Below are 17,402 nucleotides of genomic sequence, written 5' to 3' on the forward strand. Positions count from 1 at the left end.
TAATTTCAGTAAATCCTGGCAGTCTATGGGTGTGGTCAGGTGATCTACCTAACTCTTATAAATAATCTATGCCAGAAACATAGTCGCTTCTGGGTCTCCCTGACATCCTAGTCCAAATTAATTTATGTTAATATAATTGTGTGTTCCTTCTTGTGTATTAAATAAATACCATCTTCCAAGCATGTGACTTGGATAGATAAGTTAAGCAGTGAGATTGTTTTCAAATGATGGCAACTAAGGTGGACAAATTCCAAAGACACTTTGCATCAGAGTAAACAAGTACACAGTTACTGGAGTATTGACCATGTTATCTAAGGGTTTGGATTGCACACAATATACATAACATATTAAATATTGTAGGAGATTTACAGATGCTAATTCACCAGATTAGATATATTGTTTTAAGATTCTGATATTCTAGGGTAAAGTACAGGAGTCCCAGATGCTTCAGTAAGAAAATATTCTACATAAGACTGACAAAGACCTCATGTAAGATTCACACAATTATAGACCTCCATGCCAAGCACACACCTCAGAGCAGATACAATATGGTATAGACTCCTGGCAAATTATACAATGTGATAAGAGGACAAAAACTGGAGCTGTCCTTGGAAAATAGGCAGTTGTCAAGTCTGCTTTGCAATGCTGCTATATTTGTTTTTATTTAGCTGCAATGCTAACTTTCCTTCATTATAGTGACAGTAAAGGACCATTAAATAGAGTAGATTTGCACAACCAGCAAATGTATAATTAAAATACAATAGCACTTACTATGAATTTTAAATGAGCAGCAGATTTTTTTTCTGACAAATTTTAAAATGTACTTCAATTTGCTGTATCCTGTATTATGTGAGAGCAATCAGCAAATTACTATATATACACTGTGAACTCTTGCACATGATCAGTAGGAGCTAGTGCTTCAGAAAGTGTGCATTTAAAAAGACTGTGCACAATATAATAATGGAAGTTTCTTAAAATTGCTGCAGGATGGCCCCTGGAAAAAGTGGAATACTTTTTGTGGCCACAGGAAAAAGTGATACTAGAAACCTGTGGGAATGTCTGGTGGGTAGGAAAAGAAGGAAATATAATTTGTGTGTTTGATAGCCATACATTTATATCCACCCCCTTTAGACTTCTTAGATATTGAGTTGTGGCCCTTAAGGCTTCTACAAAATGTATCTCCAGCCCCTAAGTTTTAGGAAGTTGGCCATCACTGCTCAGCCTCTATATGAGTCAAGAAAATTTAATTTTGACTTCAGTGTCCCTTTAAAGGGGAAACTTTTACCTACTTGAACGCTATTTCAAAACGTCAATGAGAAACTTTTTTTTAGTACAATATTTTGGAGAAATCATATAAGCTCACCTGCCAACTTTAAGGCAAACCCCAAAGGGTATTCTTATTCCAATATATTTCACTATGTACTGCATTTAAAGTCAGTTATACTGTGCACACGTAACTAGGTTATGTTTTCAACCTATGGAATTATCGCTTCTGAAAACAGGTGTAGGCTTATTTAAATGAATGTCACTCTGTAAACCCTTTCAAGGACATGCAGGTAGGTGTATTATGCAGTAATGTGCGGTGAGGTCAGTGGCAGGTGAGGCACTAGCTAGTATCAGAGTCAGAAAAATACACATATGAACCTGATAGAGGTTCAATTGTTGAATACTTGAGTCTGCAGAAACAATCAGGCACACACAAACAAAAACATTCAAAGGCACACACACACTCATAGACACACACAAACAGAAACATTTAAAGGCACACACACACTCACAGACACACACAAACAAAAACATTCAAAGGCACACACACACTCACAGACACTCAGAAATACTCACACACTCAAAAAAACTCAGACACAAAGAAACACTCCTGAGACACATACACAAATTCAAAGAAACAAAAACAATCACAGACACTCACATATAATTACTCAGATACACACACAGACACAAAGAAACACAGACTAATAAATAAAAAGAAAAAAATTGCTATACTGGATATATAGATGCGACTCCTGACCTGACAGACAGTGGGCTTGCGCTCCATACAGCACCTTTAGGTTGTTATGCAGTTGAGGGAGGCTGAGCTGGTTGCTGCCTCTCTCCGTGTATTTGCAGCTAAGGTCAGAACATTTTTATGTTTTATTTTATTTTTATTTTACTTTAACATTATTTTCTGTTTTCTTTTAATGACAGGTGAGGCTCTGCCTCCCCTGACCGCATGTCCTTGGTATAATGTGGTTGAATTTTAACCTTGCAGATAATAAAATTGGAATTTTGTGAACAGATTTCTCTCCTTTTGCTTTTTCTTTTTAAAGGGACCTTAAACTCAATTTAAGTAGAAAAAAAAAAAATATATATATATATATATTTAATTTATTTTGGTCTATTTTAATACTTTTTTGAAAAGCTGAAGCACATACTGCAGTATTCAGAGCCAGAATCCAGGCTCAATCTACACAGTGATTTCTGAATCATTACAGAGCTAATTTATACCTGTCGCTATCTGGCCACAGCAAAGGAAAGGACAATCAAGAGTTCATTTTTTTCCCCCTCAAAAGGTACTGTGATGCAATTGGTGTATGTGGTCTCATTTTTTCTGTAAGGTTTGTCCAATTCTAACAAGTCTGCACTATGGGGCAATTCATACAATCCGAAATCATCACTTGTATTTTCAATTTCACATTCCTACCCCATGTAGGGCGAGATTACAAGTGGAGCGCTAACAGTTACATGCAAGTGAAAAGTGGAATAATGCGGGTGTTTGAGTGTGTTGTGTTTTTCGCTAGTATTACAAGTCTAAAGTAAATGCGAATGCAATTGAATTTAAAGGGACATGAAACCCAATTTTTTTCTTTCATGATTTAGATAGAGCATACAATTTTAAACAACTCTAATTTTCTTAATTCTCTTGGAATCCTTTGTATAAAAACATATCTAGATAGTCTCAGGAGCTGGGAGCTAGCTGCTGATTGGTGTCTGCACATGTATGCCTTTTGTGATTGGCTTACGATGTGTTAAGCTAATTCCCAGTAGTGCATTGCTGCTGCTTCAAGAAAGGATACCAAGACAGTAAAGCAAAATTGATAACATAAGTAAATTAGAAAAATGTTTACAATTGTGTGCTTTAACTAAATCATGAAAGAAAATTTTGGGTTTTGGGTTTCCTGTTCCTTTAACTCTTATCGGGATAGAGCGACCTCAGAGATCAGGTTAACTTTCGCGAAACAAATAAGTGTCACAAAACACATCAAAAACACACTACAAAGTACAGTTACATTCATAATAACACTATCTAATAAAAATATTAATAAATAAATATTGCACAAAAAATGTTATAAGGGCTCAAAGATATGAGGTCTCAGGTGTTGAGAAAAAAAGAAAAGACTGCAAAGGGTGTTAACATTGAGATACATACATATACATGTCTAAATATGGATATGTATACCGTATTTTTCGCTCCATAAGACGCACCTGACTATAAGACGCACCTAGTTTTTAGAGGGAAAAAACAAGAAAAAAAAGTAATCTGAATCAAATGGTGTAGAACAGCAGTCAACAGTGTGGAATAAAGAACCTGGGTGCTGGTTGCTTGCCTGCAGTTTAACCATCAATTGATGCCAATATAATTATTATCAGGACAGGAAGACATTTTTAATTGAATGACTGACACTCATACTGTGTGTGCCAGTCCACTTCGGCCCCCTCAATACGGGACAGATTCTGTACATAGCTAAAGAGTCATTACATTGATTTTATGTTATTTATTTTTTGTTATATTATTCATCTGCAATCACAAAAAGCCATTTTATGCTAAACTAATAAAACATAATACTAAATTGAAGATGGATTTTTTTCCACAAATTTTCACAAACTCAGTTCTAACTTCTCAGTCTTTCTGCTACTTCAAATTCAAGGCACGGATAACGTTGCCAGCATTTACCTCACAGGAAAGAAAAAAAGTTTGCACCATATTTATCGAATACTACTCACTCAGCTGTCTCCTCCAGTTTTCTGTACCATGTGACCACCTGAGTCATGTGACATTAGTTACCTAAGTTTAACTAAGTTACCTCCGCTTTCAAAGATACCATGTCACTAAATACCAGATGCTTAAAATAACATATCTTGTCTCTAACATACTTGGGCTAAACGCAGTTACCACAGAGGCTGCAGATAATCGGTTAATGAATTCGTCACCAAGGTAGTTCCGCCCATGGAAGCGTCTCCAATTGTTTCAGCCAATAAGGAGTGACGCTAAACTGCTGCTAGCCAACGGCAGATGCTAACGCTGCAGAGTTCTGTGACTAGCACTGTAGCTGGTTGCTAAGGGGATGATCGGCTAACAGGACCGACATTCCGGGATGGAGAGAGGAGGGAACCGGAGTAACGTGTCCAGGTACAGTGAGAGAGAGGACTATACATTTTATTATAAGGCAGGAGGCGAACCGCACGCTCAGTATGGGGAGGTACAGTATAGTGCTGATGCAGGCATTTAGGATTGGCCCTGCCTAGCAACTAACTACTCTCACTTTGTTTTACACGCATACAAATACACAGATGGTTACCTTGGTACGTTAGTAGAAATATATACACATAAATGGCTTTCCAGGGAGCGGATTGGAGGATCCGTACACACCCACATTCGCTCCATAAGACGCACAGACATTTCCCCTTACTTTTGAAGGGGAAAAAAGTGCGTCTTATGGAGCGAAAAATACGTACAGTTTATATATATATATATATATATATATATATATATATATATGCTGTGTAGTAAACCAGGCACTTTTGTTTTTCAACGAATAATTTCTTTATTATCCGGTACAATCCGGTATTCCCAACGTTTTGGTCCTCCCATTGGACCTTTATCAGGGGTATAAATCTGTCAAAATAGCATACAGGTAATAAAAATCAATTCTACTTACATATTTACAATGTCACACATAGAAATACGGAACACATCGTAACACCGGACGTGACGTCATACCTGATCCGGGTCCGGCTATCACATACTTCCCCAACATTAACCTCAGACTTTAAAGCTCCTAGGCCAAAAAATAAGCCAATCAAAAAAGCAGGGAGCGGAAACCATTGCCCTGGCAACCAAACAGCAAGCAGAAAACAAAAAAGTAAAAAAGTAATCACTACTTGCAGTAAAACAGCACATAACAATATTACTCAAAAAATACTAATAAACAACTCCAACTATATGTATGCAGAGTCGGATCAGAGGGTGACAGTCACTTATGGAGTACAAATCTATAATAAATTCTAAACCTCAAAATAGACAGGATGGTAGTGGCAGAATCATAAAAAACACCCATTTAATGTGATAATATGCTCGTGAGCATAAAAATGATATACCAACTATACTGCAGCAGAGGTATAATGCAGAAATAAATCTCTATCTTTCAGAGAGAAAACATGACAATTTTACTTGTTTATTTAACCCCCAAGGGGCCATCATCTGTAAGCAGAAAAGTGACCACCCGGTTGCCTTACACTTTCTGGAAGCAAATCATGGTGTGGCAGACCTGAGATGTATGCTCATAGATCAGATCAATCGTCACCCAAGAGGGGGCGATACTAAAAAACAGTTACTCTGTAGGGAGGTGGAGTGGATTTATCACTTACAAACGATTTAGCCTTTAATCTATGAGTGTTCCTAGTGACTTGGTGGGGATAACATTAAAGGGACAGTATACACTCATTTTCATATAACTACATGTAATAGACACTACTATAAAGAATAAGATGCACAGATACTGATATAAAAATCCAGTATAAAACTGTTTAAAAACTTTTTAGCTCTGTTGAAAAGGCAGTTGGAAAGCCCACTGCAAGTGGGAAATAAGACACTCCCCCCTCTCCCCCTTTTTTTGCATATGAAAAGACCCTTTACACAAACAGGAGCAAGCTGGAGAAGATAGCTGACGGTATTCAAATAAAACTTTGGGGCTTGGTTAGGAGTCTGAAAATCAGAGCAATGTTATTTAAAAATAAGCAAAATTATACATTTAAAAAAACCAAAAAACTTTATGGGCTTTATAAATAGATCATCTACAAAACATTTATGCAAAGAAAAAATGAGTGTATAATGGCCCTTTAACTAAACTGTATATGTTTGTGGCAACCAAAGGGGTGATATCACTGCTCTGTGTGCATATTGGCACACAATGGGTGACAAATCACTGCTTGGTTGTATTATATATATATACTAGTCCTAAAGCCCGTTCACACGGGCCGTGTTGTGTTGTTGTGTTCTTTTTTTTTTCTCTCTCTCTCTCTCTCTCTCTCTCTCTCTCTCTCTCTCTCTCTCTCTCTCTCTCGCGTGCGATCAGCTGCAAGAGTTTGTCTGAACTGCGCATGACGGCTTCAGACAATCTATATATATATATATATATATATATATATATATATATATATATATAGGATATATATATATATATATATATATATATATATATATATATATATATATAAAAAGGATATATGTATACTGTATGATAGGATTCAGGCAGATGTAGAATGGGTTGGTGTGAAGCAATTGGTTGATTATTAAGGAGGTGGCATTGAACATTAGCTGAGGAGTAAGACACTATTCTTTTTGCAAACAAGCAATGCCCTTGCGAGAGCATCGTCTAAGGAAAAGGACAGGTATTGGCTACACACTTTCACTACATATGAACAGAATGGAACTGCCAGCACTACACGCATTAGTGCATTCTTCCACCCAACAACCTTTTGCAGTTGGTATTTTATCTATAAAGCTTTACATTCTAATATGATGCGTTGCATATAACCTCTTCTTATAACATCTCCAATTGCTGCATATATCCTGTAATGCCTGCTATTGTTCTGTATATCCAACTCCATTAACTCCCCATATTGATCCACATAAACTGTCCCTTTAGCTACTGTTTATCCATGTACAACTTTCCAATTTATTAATATGATCTAATTTGCTTCATTCTCTTGTTATTCTTTGATTAAGGAGTAGCAAATCATTACTGGAAGTTAGCTGAAAGCCTATGGAAAGATGCATATGTGTGCAGCCACCAATCAGCAGCTTCTGAGCCTACCTAAGTATACTTTCAGCAAAGGATACATAATAGAAATAAATTGGAAAGTTATTTAAAATTACATGCTCTGTCTGAATCATGAAAGGGACAGTATACTATAGAATTGTTTTTCCCTTAAAGGGACAGTCTACAACAGAATTTGTATTATTTTAAAAGATAGATAATCCCTTTATTACCCATTCCCTAGTTTTGCATAACCAACACAGTTATAATAATATACTTTTAACCTCTGTGATTATCTTGTATCTAAGCCTCTGCAAACTGCCCCTTTATTTCAGTTCTTTTGACAGACTTGCAGTTTAGCCAATCACTGCCTGCTCCCAGATAACTTCACGTGCACAAGCACAGTGTTATCTATATGAAATACGTGAGCTAACACCCTCTAGTGGTGAAAAACTGTTCAAATGCATTCTGAAAAGAGGTGGCCTTCAAGGTCTAAGAAATTAGCATATGAACCTCCTAGGTTAAGCTTTCAACTAAGAATACCAAGAGAACAAAGCAAAATTGGTGATAAAAGTAAATTGGAAAATTGTTTAAAATTGCATGCTCTATCTGAATCATGAAAGTTTATTTTATTTACCAGCTGCAGAATATAAAATGTATGAGATTTGCTTTTTAAGGTTTATTTGTGTATATGAATAAACTGGTTTTGTGTTTTGAAGCCACAGCCTAATAAAATGGGTTGAGCTTGTAGGTATAATCAGATTTCATTACTTTATCACATTGTGTACATATACCTGCTTCTTTATCTTTTATCTGTCCTAAACCAATCATCAATACTTGGAGAGAACAATGGAAAATTAACATTGTATTACCTTATCTCTTATATACCCCACTGGGAGTGTCATTTCTTCTGCTGGCTGTGTTTACGCAGCTTATCTATAGCTTGGACCTGAGGCCACAAACTTTTAGAATAGGTGGGGATACCACAGACTAATTCAACCATTTCAAATGCCAATATAAAAATAAAGGAAATACGTGTGAACAATTTAATACAATCTAGCAGGTAAAGTGGATCATTGTGAACAAATTTAAGGGGAGACATTTTTTGAGTAAACTTTCCCTTGAAAGAAAAAATGTGGGTTTCATGAAATATTTAACTCCCCCTATTGCTTCATATATATGCTCTCCCCATAACACACAATATAACTCCTTATATACTCTTTGCCTATAACACTCCCTTTGCTTCATATATACCTAACAAACTGGTAGATTACGAGTTTTGTGCTAAACAGGGTGCGGAACTAATGCCAAAAAAGTTGCGTTATTTCGCTCTCCATAGTGGCGTTAAGCTCAATACCGCACAAAAGCCAAGGGCTGCTTTGACATGCTTGTACACACTTTCCCCCATAGACATCAATTGGGAGAGAGTGTTAGAAAAAAATCTAACACCTGAAGTGCGGAATTAAAAATCTTCGTAACCCCATTGATGACTAAGGGGGAAAAAAAGTTACGTTTAAACCTAACACCCTAACATAAACCCCTAGTCTAAACACCCCTAATCCGCCGCATCCAACATTGCTGACACCTAAATAAAGTTATTAACCCCTAATCTGCCGCTCCTGACATCGCCAACACTATAATAAAGTTATTAACCCCTATTCCGCCGCCACTTTAATAAAGTTATTAACCCCTATTCTTCCACTCCCCGACATCACCGCCACTATAATAATGTTATTAACCCCTATTCCGCCGCTCCCCGATATCGGCGACACTATAATAAAGCTATTAACCCCTAATCCACCGCTCCCCGACATCGCTGACACTATAATAAAGTTATTAACCCCTAAACTTCTGGCCTCCCACATCGCCGCTACTAAATAAACCTATTAACCCCTAAACCGCCAGCCCCCCCACATTGCAAAACACTAAATGAAACTAATAACGCCTTTACCTAACTCCCCCTAACTTTAAATTAAAATTATAATTTAACTATCTTAAAATAAATAAAAACTTACCTGTGAAATAAAAAAACTAAGTTTAAACTATAAATTAACCTAACAAAACTATTCTAATAAAATAAAAAAAACGACTAATTAAACATCTAAATTACAAATTTAAAAAAACTAACACTATGAAAAAATCTAAAATTACAAAATATAATAAACACTAAATTGCGAAAAATAAAAAAACACTAAGCTTACAAAAAATAATAAACAAAATGATCAAAAATATAAACAATTACACCTAATCTAATAGCCCTATAAAAATAAAAAAGCCCCTCCTCCAAAATAAAAACACCCCCTAGCCTACAATAAACTACCAGTAGCCCTTAAAAGGGCCCTTTGTAGGGCATTTCCCTAAGTTAAACAGCTCTTTTACCTGTAAAAATATACAACGTCCAATAGGATTTCAGTAGCTTTCATCCTATTGGCTGTTTTGAACAGCCAATAGGATTTCAAAAGCTCTCATCCTATTGGCTGGTTTGAATTTGAAGAATCCAATCAGCCAATAAGAATGCAAGGGACGCCATTTTGAAACGGCTACCTTGCATTCAACTTCAGTGTACAGCGGTGACCGTATGAAGCGGACGCTCCGCGCAGGATGTCTTCGGCTTCCAGGATGGCTCCGCTCTGCCGGGATGAAGATAGAAGACGCCCCTGAGATGGATGAAGATATCGCCGCCTGGATGAAGATGGATGTCTGGACTTCAGGAGCCGTGAGTAGATTTTATGGGGTTAGTGTTAGGTTTTTTTTTTAGATTAGGGCTTTGGGCTTTTTTTCAAGAGCTGAATGCCCTTTTAAGGGCAATGAAAAAGAGCTGAATGCCCTTTTAAGGGCAATGCCTATACAAATGCCCCTTTAGGGTTTTCTTAGAGTTAGGGTTTTTATTTTGGGTGGTTGGTTGGGTGGTGGGTTTTACTGATGGGGGACTTTGTATTTCTTTTTTACAGGTAAAATAGCTGTTTAACTTAGGGCAATGCCCTACAAAAGGCCCCTTTAAGGGCTACTGGTAGTTTATTGTAGGCTAGGGGGTGTTTTTATTTTGGAAGGGATTTTTTATTTTTATAGGGCGGCCATTACAAGTTACTGAAAAGCCTCCTTGTGCGTGCGATATGGTGGCGTTAAGCTCCATACCGCACAAAAGCCAAGGGCTGCTTTGACGTGCTTGTACACACTTTCCCCCATAGACCTCAATGGGGAGAGAGTTTTAGAAAAAAATCTAACACCTGAAGTGCGGAATTAAAAATCTTCGTAACCCCATTGATTTTTTGTAAATTTTAGATTATTTTTTTTCCCGTAGTGTTAGTTTTTTTTTTTTAAATTTGTAATTTAGATTTTTTAATTGGTAGTTTTTTTTTAATTTTTTTTAGAATAGTTATGTTAGGTTAATTTATAGTTTAAACTTAGTTTTCTTTTATTTCACAGGTAAGTTTATTTATTTTAAGATAGTTATATTGTAATTTTAATTTAAAGTTAGGGTGGTGTTAGGTTTAGGGGTTAATAGTGTTTTGTGATGTGGGGGGCCAGCGGTTTAGGGGTTAATAGGTTTATTTAGTTTCGGCGATGTGGGAGGCCAGAGGTTTAGGGGTTAATAGCTTTATTATAGTGGTGGCGATGTGGTAGGCTGGAGGTTTAGGGGTTAATAACTTTATTATAGTGTCAATGATGTCGGGGAGCACCGGATTATGGGTTAATAGCTTTATTATAGTGTCGGCGATGTCGGGGGGTGGCAGATTAGGGGTTATTAGGTTTATTTAATAGTCGCGATGTGGGTGAGCGGCAGATTAGGGGTTAATAAGTTTTAAATAGTGTTTGTGATGCGGGAGGGCGGTGGTTTAGGGGTTAATAGGTAGTTTATGGGTGTTAGTGTACTTTGTAACAGTTTAGTTATGAATTTTGTGAAACATTTTTGTTGTGCAAACCTCATAACTACTGGTCTCAGATGGCGGTATGGCTCGTGTCGGTGTAGGCTGTAACGCAAGCATTTTAGCCTCAACGCACAACCTGTAATACCGGCGCTATGAAAATCCCACGCAAAAATGTAACGTTGCGTTACAGGCTAAAATGCTTGCTGTATAGCAATACCGACACGCCTCATAATATGCGTTACTGGCCATTAAGCTGAAAATGCAATTTTTTTTAACGTTAAAAGCTGTAACGCAAAACTTGTTATCTACCTGCTAGTAACATAGTAGATGAGGTTGAAAAAAGACAGAAATCCATGGAGTTCAACCTATACAAATTTTAATATACTTTAACAAAAAAAAGCCACAGTTGAGCTTAAATTAATACTATTTTAAAACACCTATTTAACACAAGCAATGATATTTCTGAATTCTGTTTCTAGACAGAAATGTATCTAAACCATTTTTAAATGTATCTGAGGTATTGGCATTTACTACCTCCTCAGGCAATGAGTTCCACAATTGTATTGCTCTTATAGTGAAAAAAACATTTCCGTTGCTGGAGATTAAATCTCCTTTCCTCCAGCCTTAAATTGTGACCTCTTGTCACAAACAATTTTCTTGGAATAAACAGAGCTTCTGCCATCTCTGTATATGGGCCTTGAATATATTTATATAAAGTAATCATATCACCTCTCAAGAGCCTTTTTTCTAGAGAAAACAGACACATTTTGGCTAACTTCTCCTCATAGCTTAAATTCTCCATTCCCCTTATTAGCTTTGTGGCCCTTCTCTGAACTTTTGCAAAGTCTTTTTTTGAGATCGGTCCCCAGAACTGCACTCCATACTCAGAGCTGCACTCCATACTCAAGGTGAGGTCTTGCCAGGGATTTATATAGTGACAGAATTATGATTTCCTCCCTTGCATCAATGCCTCTTTTAATACATGCTAGTTTCTTATTAGCCTTAGAAGCCACTGCCCTGCATTGCAAGACCATCTTTACCTTCTCCTTATAAGCCTATTATTCCATATGTACCCCCTCCCTATAACCCCCTTATTATTTAATATATAGCCTCTCCTTATAACTCATACTCTATATTATTATTATTTACTCTTTCTGTAACCCCCACTATGTCTCCATATATATTCTCTTCCTATAACATATAACTTCTTTCTCTTGATGCTCTATAAAAACAAAATTCCAATAACTTCCTATGTTACCCCAATAACTTGCCCTAGAACTCTAACTGTATCTCCATAAAACCTCTCCCTATAAATCACACAAGTTTTGTTCTGACAGCATACTGCCGTGCACAGCATGTGTCATGTATAGGATTCTGGCTGTGCACTCAGCACACTAATAAGATTCAGATGTGTCCTGGCAGGAGGGAGATGTCAGGAATATATTTCAGCTGTGAGCAGGGGAAGCAGCCAAGGTCCTCTGAACCTTTTGCATTCCACTTGTAATTAGTAGTTAACCCTTCATAGCCCAAGACAGTCATAGAGATCACTTTTTTGTACTTTGCAAATACTCACTTTTATAAACTATGAAAAGCCAGGTGATGTCACTGAAGAAAACACTCTCTATGTTCTCTGCTAGCTGGGGCTTCAGAGTGTCTGGACAATTCAGGATGTCAGAGTCCCCCAGCTGTGAATTTTACAAAGGGAGGTAGGGGATGCGTAATTCCTTAAATGTTTTATATGATATAACTTATGAGGGGATGTAATATTTAGTGTCACCCCACACACAGGGCTTAGATCACTGGTTTTCAAACCTGTCCTCAGGTCTCCTTAACAGGTCAGATTTTCAGGATTACCTTGGGTGAGAGCAGGTTATTAACCATCGGCCAGATTACGAGTTTTGCGTTATGAGCGAATCGGTACTAACTTGCAAGTTATTGTCACTGCTCACCTCCCTATAGCGCTGCTATTACAGGTTTGCAAAAACCCGTTAGCGGGCAATATGGCAGCGTTGAGCTCCATACCGCACACAAATACCAGCACTGCTTTGAGCTGGTTTTACATGCTTGTGCACGATTTCCCCGTAGACATCACCTGCAATAAAGGAGCATAAAGCTCCATAACGAAGCCCCATTGATTCCTATGGGGAAAGAAAATTTATGTTTACACCTAACACCCTAACATAAACCCTGACTCTAAACACCCCTAATCTGCCGTCCCGACATCGCCGACACCTACATTACAGTTATTAACCCCTAATCTGCCGCCCCCAATGTCGTCGCTACCTACCTACATTTATTAACCCCTAATCTGCCGCCCCAACGTCGCCACCACTATACTAAAGTTATTAACCCCTAAACCTAACCCTAAGTCTAACGAAGCCGGGAGAAGTCTTCATCCAAGCCGGGCGAAGTGGTCCTCCAGACGGGCAGAAGTCTTCATCCAGACGACATCTTCTATCTTCATCCATCTGACGCGGAGCGGGTCCATTTATTCAATTTTAATTCCGATTGGCTGATTGAATTCTATCAGCCAATCGGAATTCAAGGGATGCCATCTTGGATGACGTCTCTTAAAGGAACCTTCATTCTTCAGTAGCTGTCGAAAGAAAAGGATGCTCTGCGCCGGATGTCTTGAAGATGGAGCCGCTCCGCGTCGGAAGGATGAAGATAGAAGATGCCGTCTGGATGAAGACTTCTGCCCGCCTGGAGGACCACTTCTTGCTGCTTGGATGAAGACTTCTCCCAGCTTCGTTGAGGACTTCTGCCTGCTTGGATGAAGACTTCTCCCGGCTTCGTTGAGGATAGATGTCCGGTCTTCAAAAACTGCAAGTGGATCTTCAGTGGTTAGTGTTAGGTTTTTTAAGGGTTTATTGGGTGGGTTTTATTTTTAGATTAGGGGTTTGGGCAAGGAAAAATAGCTAAATGCCCTTTTAAGGGCAATGCCCATCCAAATGCCCTTTTCAGGGCAATGGGGAGCTTAGGTTTATTTAGATAGGGTTTAATTTGGGGGTTTGGTTGTGTGGGTGGTGGGTTTTACTGTTGGGGGGTTGTTTGTATTTTTTTTACAGGTAAAAGAGCTGATTTCTTTGGGGCAATGCCCTGCAAAAGGCCCTTTTAAGGGCTATTGGTAATTTAGTTTAGGCTAGGGGCTTTTTTTATTTTGATAGGGCTATTAGATTAGGTGTAATTAGTTTAAATATTTGATAATTTCGTTTTTATTTTGTGTAATTTAGTGTTTTTTTTTTGTAATTTAGTTAATTGCATTTAATTAATGTAATTGATTTAATTGTAGTGTAAGGTTAGGTGTTAGTGTAAGACAGGTTAGGTTTTATTTTACAGGTAAATTTGTATCTATTTTAACTAGATAGTAAATAGCTAATAACTATTTACTAACTAGTTTACCTAGTTAAAATAAATAAAAACTTGCCTGTGAAATAAAAATAAAACCCAAGATAGCTACAATGTAACTATTAGTTATATTGTAGCTATCTTAGGGTTTATTTTATAGGTAAGTATTTAGTTTTAAATAGGAATTATTTAGTTAATGATAGTAATTTTTATTTAGATTTATTTTAATTATATTAAAGTTAGGGGTGTTAGGGTTAGACTTAGGGTTAGGTTTAGGGGTTAATAACTTTAGTATAGTGACGGCGGTGACGTTGGGGGTGGCAGATTAGGGGTTATTAATATTTAACTAGTGTTTACGATGCGGGAGTGCCGCGGTTTAGGGGTTAATATGTTTATTATAGTGGCGGCGATGTACGGAGCGGCAGATTAGGGGTTAATAATTTTATTTTAGTGTTTGCGATGTGGGAGGGCCTCGGTTTAGGGGTTAATAGGTAGTTTATGGGTGTAAGTGTACTTTGTAACACTTTAGTTATGAGTTTTATGGTACAGCTTTGTAACGTAAAACCCATAACTACTGACTTTCAGTTTACGGTACGGATCTTGTAGTTATAGGCTGTACCGCTCACTTTCTGGCCTTCCAGGCAAAACTCGTAATGCCGGCGCTATGGAAGTCCCATTAAAAAATTACCTTTTGAAAGGTGCAGTAGTTACGTTGCGTTACGGCCAAAAAAGTGTGCGGTACACCTATACCTGCAAGACTCGTAATACCGGCGGTAGTGAAAAAGCAGCGTTATGAGGCTTTTTCACTCATAACGCAAAACTTGTAATCTAGCCGCATGTTAACTAATCAGCTGATTATTTCACCTTTGCTGCAGTTCAGATATCCTCAAAATCTGGCCTGTTTGGGAGGCCTGAAGACAGGTTTGTAAACCAGTGGCTTAGATTCAATGAAAGTCAGTCACTAAAAATTAAGCCACAAGGAAAACAAAATTAAAAAAAATAATTGTGACACCATTTCTTTCACAACAGCTCTATTTTACTGTCTCTCCATTATAGACCAAAGTTGGAATTTAATAGGTAAAGAAACAATTGTTCCCATGCACCAGAATTTAGTCTCTGTTTTCACTTTATTACAGAGCCTATGAAATTCCAGATACCAGATTACCAAGGTTTACAGCACTACATATGAAGGGATTTTACAATAGAACATTTCTGTTTTATAATGAATACAATAATGTGTTAATAGATTAAAGGGACAGTTTAGTCAAAATTAAAGTTTCATAATTCAGATATGGCATGACATTTTGAACAACTTTCCAATTGACTTTAGTCATTACATTTGCTTTGTTCTCTTGGTGGTATTTTTGAAAAGCTAAACCTAGGTAGGCTCAAGCTGATTTCTAAACCGTTGAAAACTGCCTCTTAGCTCTGAGCATTTTGGAAATTTTTTCACAGTTAGACAGTACTAGTTCATGTGTGTCATATAGATAACATTGTGTTCACTCCCGTGGAGTTATTTAGGAGTCTGCACTGATTGGCTAAACTGCATGTCAGTCAAAAGCACTGAGATAAGGGGGCAGTCTGCAGAGGCACAGATACAAGGTAATCACAGAGGTAAAACATATATTAATATAACTGTGTTGGTTATGCAAAACTGGGGAATGGGTAATAAAGGGATTATCTGTCTTTTTAAACAATAAAATTTCTGGTGTAGACTGTCCCTTTAAGTGGATAAGCACTAACAAAAAGATGTAGACAGGTGGAAACAAAAATGGCACTGACTCTTTTGAGCTCAAAAACTTTATTTGAAATTCAAAAATATGACAGTTACATTAATTAAAGGAAGGCATTTTTCCAGTGATTTTAATATTTTATTTGAAATATACAAAGCTCAAAACAAAAAAGAAGAAAAGGAAAATGATCTATTAGAGACTAGGGTTGCCACAATCTGCAAAAAAAAAGTCCCGCACTGTACGCAGAGCGGTCAGGCCATACCGGAATACTCTTGCTCTGCATACAGTACGGGATTTTTTTTTTTGCAGATTGCACACTATGCAAAATAACACATGTAGCCCTTCCTGTTGAACATTTGCACCTGTATACATTCTGCAGGAGAAGTTGCCTAGGCAACTATTAGACTGGTTGGTCATGTGATCAAGTGAAACTGAAAGAAGAGTGTAAGACACAGGAGGAAGCAGACATGTCAGAGCAGTGAAGGTGTGTGTGAGGCCTGGCTGTGTGAGAGCTGCAGACTTCATCTTGTAAAGTAACAGCATTCCTCTGCTGATTTAGTGTATGCTGCCAGCTGCAGTCTGTCCCTGTTAGAGAGCTGTGGAGAAGAATGCAGACAAAGTAAATGACTGGCAGACCTTGGAGTTTTCTTTCAGCCTGTGCAGAATCCTGTCAGTGGTAAGAAGTATCCTCTCTCCTTGTCATACTGACAGGGCATTCTGTCCATCACATAAACTTATAAACAGCTCTTCCTGTGGATTGCAGTTTCCTATGAGCTGCAACTGTTTAAATGCATGTGGATTACCTTAAAGGGCCCCAACATTTATGTGCACCAACTGGTACCCATCAGCCATTAGGGTGAAGCCTGAGGGTGGGTTCGCAGGTGGTTTGGGAGGGTGCTGGGCCTGGTTAGAGAGAGTCGGTGTGTTAGTTAGCCACTGTATTTCTTGCCTTATTTTTATTTACCATAATCCTTTAATACATGTTCATACTGTTTTACTGTTATTACTGTGTGTGTTGTAGTTATTTATTATGTTCCTGTCTGGGAAACCCATTCTTGCCCTGGATGCCCAGTCAGGTGGAGGCACTGCCACAGTCATGTACCCCAACTCCCAGGTAGCGGAGACTCAGGATCAGCCTGCAGAGCACATGGAGGTAGCTGGGGTAAAGACCCACAGGGGTAATTGTGGGCCTAGGCCAAACCCCGTTACATTTGGTGGTACTGCTGAGATAAATTGGGGTACACCCAGTAAGGATCCGTTAATTCCCCGGCCCACACTCCCATTTGTAACAGATTGGGCCCAGCAACAGAAGGTACCATTGCATCATGCAGTGATGATATGCCAGGTACCTCCCTATAGTGAGATAAAACATGTCACCAAGTGCGTAGAGATTATACTGGGAATAGAGATGGTTACCA

The sequence above is a fragment of the Bombina bombina genome, chromosome 6 (genome assembly GCF_027579735.1).
Source record: "Bombina bombina isolate aBomBom1 chromosome 6, aBomBom1.pri, whole genome shotgun sequence".
Taxonomy (NCBI): Eukaryota; Metazoa; Chordata; class Amphibia; order Anura; family Bombinatoridae; genus Bombina; species Bombina bombina.